Raw genomic sequence first — 8711 nt, 5'->3', positions numbered from 1 at the left:
CATGTGTGCACCAAACCCATCTGGTGGGTTTGCTGCCAAAAAACTCTTTTTTTAGTTTCATCTGACCATAGAAGCAGGTCCCATTTGAAGTTCCAGTCTTGTCTGACAACTGAATATGCTGGAGATTGTTTCTGGATGAGAGCAGAGGATTTTTCTTGAAACCCTCCCAAACAACTTGTGGGGATGTAGGTGCTGTTTGATAATTCTTTTTAGGCTTTCTGAGACTCAAGACTCAACTAATCTCTGCAATTCTCCAGCTGTGATCCTTGGAGAGTCTTTGGCCACTCAAACTTTCCTCTTCACCGCGCATTAGGACAATTTAGACACACGTCCTCTTCCAGGCAGATTTGTAACATCTTTAGTTGATTGGAACATCTCAATTATTGCCCTGATAGTGGAAATGGGGATTTTCAATGGTTTAGCTATTTTCTTACAGCCACTTTCTATTTTATGAAGCTCAACAATCTTTTGCTGCACATCAGAACTATATTCTTTGGTTTTACTCATTGTGATGAATGATTAAGGGAATTTGGCCTTTGTGTTTCCTCATGTTTATACTCCAGTGGAACAGGAAGTCATGGCTGGACAATTTCATGTTCATGATCACCCTGGTGTGCTAAAAAAATGTAAATATGAATGGGAATATACTTCAGAGATATTTTACTCATAAAAAATTCTAGGGGTGCCAATAATTGTATCCAACGTGTTTTGGAGAAAACATTTATTTTATAATGTGATTTTCCCCCCACTTTCAATTCTTTTCCTTCAATGAAAGGTTAGATTTTTGCTAATTTTATGAATTAAAGATCAAAAGGATAAACAATGGAGATTTATTTTTATAGTCATCTTTGATCATATTTACCAAGGGTGCCAATAATTGTGACCACAACTGTATGTGAATAAAATCCTAAATTAAATTTGTTCCTCTTAAAAAGCAATCAAGTCTCTTTGGAAAATTTGGACTAAAGCACTTGATTCATATGGATTAGTTTTACAATCTCTTCATGAACTTCTTAAAGCGACAAAGTTCAAGTTGCAAAGGCAGTCAATGGAGGGACAGACATCTCTCAGATTTCATCAAAAATATCTTAATTTGTGTTCCGAAGATGAACAAAGGTCTTACAGGTTTGGAAAGACATGAAGGTGAGTAAATAATGACAGAATTTTTTATTTTGGGGTGGACTAACCCTTTAATGACAAAATCTGAATCAGCAGGTTTTCTTGTTTAATTTGATAACATGAAAAATTTCATTAACATCCAAAAGTTTTGGGTCAGTAGGATATTTTTTTTAATTTAAGAAATTAATACTTTTATTCAGCAAGGGTGCATTAAATGAATCAAAAGTGATGACACGTATGTAACAAAAGATTTCTATTTTATTTGGATCTTTCTATTCATCAAAAAAAATCTTCAGATGTATCATGTTTTCAACAAAAATATTATTAAAAAATGTTAAATTTTCGCAATATTTAGAAATGTAACTTGAGCAGAAAATCAGCATATTAGAATGATTTCTAAAGGATCATGTGACTGAAGACAAATTTGCGTCAGAAATGAATTACATTTTAAAATATATTAAGGTAATTAATACTGCATTTATTTGGTCAAAAATACAGTAAAACAGTTAATACTGTGAAATACTTAAACTAAAGTTATTTTATAAGTTATTTACAGTTATTTTAAATACTATTTTTACTGTAATGTGGATCAAGTACATGCAGCCTTGGTGATGATAAGAGACTTCTTTAAAAACAAAATCTTACTGACCAAGCTTTTGACTGGTGAAAAAAACAAACAAACAAACAAACAAACAAAAACACTAGAAATATCATGTCTGACCAGATTCTATACTTCTGACTTCTGGACTGTTTTGTCAGGGAATATACCTGACTCAGAGGGAGAGAGACAGTGACAACAACAGGTGTTTATATGCAGCAATGTGGTAATAGGGAGATGCAGAGAAATACACAGTTTATGGCAGGTAGAATCATAGTGGCAGGAGATTAATGACAGTCTTAACTATGATGCAGGTTCGGTTGGAGATTGCGGATGACCATGGAGGAGATTGTGCATTATTAAACAGACGTGAGTAGCAGGTAAATAACAGGTAACACTGTATCTTACAGGTGAGGATAGGGAACGCTGGAACAAGGAGAGTAGTAGGAACTTCGCTAGGAATCGCTGTAGGCAAGCATACAGTTAGAAGTCTGTAGACCAGACTATAGGCTGTGTCCCAATTCAAAGGCTGCATCCTTCGAAGGACTCAGACTTCAAAGGCCACTGTCTTCGAAGGCCGTGAAGGTCGGACTGAGCACTGTTAAATGGGACAATCTAGCCTACGGAGGACTGTTGTTGTCACCTAGCAACTGTGACAGATGCCGTTGATGAGCGACAGAAACGTTTGTTGGACTTTTTTAAAAGTTATATTCAACTGCCTAAAAACAAAACAGGGTTCACAACCTGTCTAAATGTGTTCACCTTGGTCCATATATCTACATAAAGAGTATAAACTATATAAAATCACATCTTGGCAAGATACAAGTCAACATTTGAGCTGCTTTAAAGTTTTTTTCGTATCATTAGATATTTGAGTAAGTTGAAATCCAATACTTACGTTTACAAGTGTATTTCTGCAATTTCTCTCAAAAAAATCCTGCCGTCACTGGTGCGCAATGAATTTTGGGGTAGGCAAGGCTGTGAAGGATCCATCTATCTTTCATTTCACAGGAAATGAAGGACATATTTGGAGGCCACCTGTAAAGGAGCCTTCGAAAAGGGACAGCATTCAATGCGTAGTTGTGACGCAATTGGCCTTCAAATGCAGCCTGCTCCTGTCCTGAGCTCCAGGACAGGAGCAGACTCTGGTCGAAAATCTGGAGCTGGAGCGGATTCCTAGGCTGGAGCGACACTAGAACTTAGGTTCAGGGGCTGGAGTGGACTCATGGGCTGGAGCAGACTCTAGACAGGGTGAAACTACAGGATTGACTTCACTGGCCCATACAAGGGGACTTGGTAAGGTCTCACTGGCCGTGACAGGCGCTTTCGAGTGTAGAGAAACAAAGCCCTCTCATCGCCACCCATACTGACATTATTGGAGGGTCTGCCAACTTGGAAATAAGATCCATACTAGTGTTGTCACGGTACCAAAATTCCAGTAGTCGGTACCAATTCCATTAAAATTTTACGGTTCTCTGTACCAATTTCGGTACCGCAGGAAAATTTGCTGAAACTGTTTTACTATTTTATTTAACTATTTTAAAAAATATATTGCATTAAATTAGTTTATTATTTATGATGCTAATCATAAGTAAATAATACATATAAACATTCGGAGTGTGTGTTTTTGTGTGTGTGTGTGTGTGTGTGTGTGTGTGTGTGTGTGTGTGTGTATATACCTCAATTAAATACATTTTGAAATGTAAAAAAAAATAAACAAATGTTCAAACATCTATTTTGTAACAGACGTGCGTGTTTAAGCACTTCAGCCAGTGAAACAACACATTACAGCCTGTAAAACTATTAAATAAATATGAGTAAATAATGGTAACCTAAATAATAGGAAAGTTAAATATTATTTTAAAAAAACCATTCGTTGTATATTTCCACACAGATGCGTCATATAGCCTACCGCTCTGCGCTTCGAGAGGGATGTGAGACACGAGCAGGAAAGAGACCATTTCTCTTTAATAATATATCTTCATGTTATCTCCTGATGTTACAAGCAACTGACACTTGTTGTAAAAGGTCTGAAGAGCGAGTCAGACATTCAGACTGTTTGATTTTGCGCTGCCAGAGAGGCGTGTGAAACGTGCTATACAAATAAACTAGACGTGCCTTATAAAGTCTAATAACAAGCACAAACTGTGTTAAATAGAATTTGACGTGCAAGCAAAAAGGTTTCTGTCCTACGGTGTTTTTTCTACTTTACCACAGCAAAGAATGCAAATTTAATAGGCCTAATTAAAAGCGAACCAAAGGAAGAAACGTTTATAATCCCCTACGTGTGTGAAGTTTTAAGAAAAGAAACAGGAGATTCCATGTTAAGTGGAATAACTAATGGAATATTGTTAAAAAAAAAATAATAATCGGGTGACCAGATCGCTACTCGCAAAACAGAATACAAAGCTTAAATTTATGGACTCACGTACCTCTCTCATTCCTGAATCCTTATGTTTCCATGGCTGCGATGTCACATTTAATTGCTAACCTACTATTTCTTTTGTAAACAAAGGCTTTGTGCTTCACTCGTGTCATATTCAAGCAAATACTGCCACAGCTGTATCAGGGGGTACCGAATGTACCCGGTACTGCGGTAGCTACTCCCGGTACTACAAAAATGCTGGTATCGTCACACTTTCAAAATTTCAGTACTGTACTTTTGACAACACCGTATCGGTACTTCTGACAACACTAATCCATACTTGCAGAAATAGCCTTCCTGGACCTGGGTATGGGAACCCTGAAGCTGACTCCTGGGCCGGAAAGGACTCTGCGTGAGTGAGGATAGTACATGACTTAGGAGGAGTTCGAGACAGGTGGTGTTTCAGTGGCGATGACCGCTGGCACCTGGAGGACTTGAGTTGTCTAGGGTGGTTGTGACTGAGGGGAAATGGGGTCTTCAGCCACTTCACCTATGGTGAAGGAGGATCCACTCAGCCACAGCACATATTCAATGTATCACTCCAGGGAACACGTTAGCTAGAGCTGGTATTTGTAGAAAAAGATTGTCCTATCCACTCCAGAAGACTGACTTCAGGGTATCATCGTTCCAGAGCACCAGATGGGAGAGCTCAAGGAACTCCTCCACATAATCCGGGCAGCCATCTTAGGCAAGAGAGAGGAGCAGGTCAGCGGGGTGAACTGGATACAATGCTGCGTGGTTCTTAAATGGAGAGGAGCTTGTTGGATTCATTCTGTGTTGGTCTGGTCTTCTGTGAGGGAATATACCAGACTCAGATGCAGAGAGACCTGTGACAATAACACAGGTTTTTATTTGCAGCAATGCAGTAATAGGAAGATGCAGATAAGTAAACAGTCTATGGCAGGTAGAACCCACAGAGTTACAGATGCAGAAATGTTTTAAACCAGTCCTCAGCATCCCCTATGTGTGTTTATCAGTGTCGGAGAAGGTCAGGGCGGCTCATTCCCCCATGGGCTGCTTCTTTACAATGGTGCTGATGAGTCATCAAACCTGAGATGAACTGAGTGCAGCTGATTGGGAATGTAATTGCTTTGGGGTTTCCAGCACTGTGCTAATTGGTTATTATAACTAACCGATCAATTCTTTAATGTTTAGTGGCTGATTTATAAATGGACTCTCCGGGACTATTGACCATTAGGGAAGATGGAGACACCTCAAATTCAAACATGGCCTGTGGACAGTTGGAAACAACTGCTGTTTAACATGACGATTAACCATTATTGCACCTTCTTTGAAAATGGCATTAATGTGAGGTGGTTGTGAAGTGCTGGCAGATCAGATGGCAACTTTCATTTACATAATGCATGCATGATGAGCTCTTCTTGAATATATAATTATATTTATTTATCACCTGGAACACAGCCTGTTTATTCATAATCTGATAACTCTACCCAAAGTCTGCCCTTAATTTGGACATATAATGAGAACATTTGAAAAAAATAAATAGAAGTGAGGTTTCTATATATACGAACATTCCTTGAGTTAACATTTTAACTAAACGTTCAGTAATGAAGGGGCACATAGACTCTGCTTATATGTGAGGCACTGAAGAGCACTGTATGAAAAAATTATAGAAAAATGGAAAAGATACTGCATTTTCTGCCAGGACATTTCTTTTAACCCTAAAACACAACACACAAAACCTGTGAAAAATCAATAGGGAAAATTCCTTTATATTAACAAAGTACACTGGACCCAATATTTATAGATATTTTGAGTGTAAAACCCTTGTATCTCCCCTTCATTTCAAATCACTCCATGCCTTCCGAAGATACTGCAGAGGCAACTTGTTTTAGGTCTAAAACAGGCAAAGTTGTAACAAAAAACTCATCAAAATCACACTAGACCACTATGTAATATATAAAAGTCTCCAGTTCCCAGCAGGGCTCTCACATAGTACTGATGTGTGGTCTGTCTTCAGTGTGTAATGGAGTGAATACGACTCAAGTTGTAAAAATTATGATCGGTCAAGGTAAGAGAATCTAAAGGGATCAATAAAAGCTCAGGCAGGCAGCATGGATCATGAGCTCCTCTAACTCATGGTCTCTCACTTTCTCTCTCGCTCTCTCACACATACACACACATTCAGACATATGAAAAAGACATCAACAGAGTAATTGATTGATTGATTGATTGATTGATATACTCACATTTTTTATGTTTACTGGATCAGTCTCACTAACTCAGAGGTTGTCAACCTTGGACCCATGTTTATTTTAAGCACACGGCACTCGTCTCCCACTTTAAGTGCTAAAGCTCTTTAAAGCAGGATAGATTTTGATTAGCTGTCAATGTTTTTTATCATTTATAAGCTTGAAAAAAATGTTAAAATTATTTTAATTATATTGTTTCCCTGCGCAGTTATCGTACTTGATGTGAACGGGCCTTTTCAGTCAACACATGGACATCCTAATATGAAAATAAATACATTATGAAAAACTTAAATAACTTTCAATATGTTACTTTAAATATACTTAAATTACCATACTTTGGGTCATTGGCCCACTACTGTATTGCACAGAGAGAGATTTATCTGGATATACAGAAAAGCAACTAAATCAACCAAAGATCATACAAGGTTTCTTTTGGAAATATGTATAACACTTTACAATAAGGTCTCATTTGTTAACATTAGTTTAATGTATTACCTAACACGAACTAACAATGAGCAATACAGGTGTAACAGTAGCCTATTTATTAATCTTAGTTAATGTTAGTTAATAAAAATACAGTCGTTCATTGTTTGTTCATGTTAGTTCACATTAACAAATACAACTTTTGATTTTAATAATTATATTAGTAGGCTAAATGTTGAAATTAACATTTAACTAACATTAATAAATGCTGTAGAAGTATTGTTCGATCTCAGTTCATGTTAACTAGTTAACATGTTAAGTAGTAAACTAGTGTTAACCAATGAAACCTTATTGTAAGTTGTTATCATATACTTTCCTGGACCCCCACTTGAAAACCATGCTTCAAGTGTCTGATCACGCTCTGTTGCTCCAAATACACGCAATTAAACGCTCCTTCCGCTCGTGCGCCTGAGGGGTTGATCAGGGTCAGTGTAGTGAGCGATCGAACAAACCTGACCTTCTTTCACTGTTCTAATCACCCACAGCGAGTCCCAGCGGATCCACGTGGCGGAAGAACGAAGATGCAAAAACATCCACAGAGACTCCACCTCTACTCTACTTGGCTGCTTTACACATGAAATGTACCTTTTAGCGGTTAATTTCCATGAAGCGGGAGTAAAACTCAGCACCAAGCAAGAAAGCACGTTATCCGTGACAGCATAAGTCATTATACGGAAACTCATTACATACCGCTCACGTGAGCAGAGCGTTAAATCGCTGGATTGGCTCGAGCCAGGCCTTGAGTGTGGAGACGGATGAATGCATGCTTGATTTATGTTGGATTAGGCAGCTTGTTTGATGGATATCTTCGTTTTACACAGTTCACATATTTAAGAACCTTTTTATCTCTCTGAACATCCTACTTTTCAAAAAATCTGTGAAATGCAGCACATCCCTGTACTATTCATCTTAATTTGCCTGAGTATGTCAGATTGAATTTGTTGGTAATTGCAAGAGATGTTTCCATGTTGTGAAATTTGCAGTAAGCCTTTTATTTCAACATTCATTTGTAAAGTCACTATTGTAGGTCCATTTTCAGACATTTACATGCATATTTCAGAAGTGTTAAGGGATATGTCCACTTCACATCAGTTTATTTGGTGATAATATCTGAAAGCTACATTATCCTGCATGTTACAAGGCTATATAAATTCATGGACATGAAATCATGAATTGATTTGCAATTATCTTACTTGTGTAGAGCTTAAAGCGTTAGTTCACCCAAAAATGAAAATTATCACTTATCACTTTCAATGCCCAGAAAGCTACTAAAGACGTATTTAAAACAGTTCATGTGACTACAGTGGTTCAACCGTAATGTTATGAAGCAACGAGAATACTTTCTGTGCGCCAAAAAACAAAATAACAACTTTATTCAACAATATCTAGTGAAGGGCGATTTCAAAACACTGCTTCATGAAGCTTTGAAGCTTTACGAGTCTTTTGTTTTGAATTAGTGGTTCGGAGCGTGAAATCAAACTGCCTCGTTTACTGAAATCATGTGACTTTGGCAGTTAGATACATGCTCCAAACCACTGATTTGAAACAAAAGATTCGTAAAGCTTTGAAGCTTCATGAAGCAGTGTTTTGAAATCGCCCATCACTAGATATTGTTGAATAAAGTCGTTTTTTTTTTTTTTTTTTTGCACACAAAAAGTTTTCTAGTCACTTCTTAAAGGGTTAGTTCACCCAAAAATGAAAATTCTGTCATTTATTACTCACCCTTGTGCCGTTCCACACCTGTAAGACCTTCGTTAATCTTCGGAACGCAAATTGAGATATTTTTGTTTAAATCTGATGGCTCTGTGAGGCCCACATAGGGAGCAATGACATTTCCTCTCTCAAGATCCATAAAGGTACTAAAAACATATTT

Source organism: Ctenopharyngodon idella, chromosome 16 (assembly GCF_019924925.1).
Source record: "Ctenopharyngodon idella isolate HZGC_01 chromosome 16, HZGC01, whole genome shotgun sequence".
In the NCBI taxonomy this organism is placed as follows: domain Eukaryota; kingdom Metazoa; phylum Chordata; class Actinopteri; order Cypriniformes; family Xenocyprididae; genus Ctenopharyngodon; species Ctenopharyngodon idella.
Note: the sequence above shows the minus strand (reverse complement) of the source record.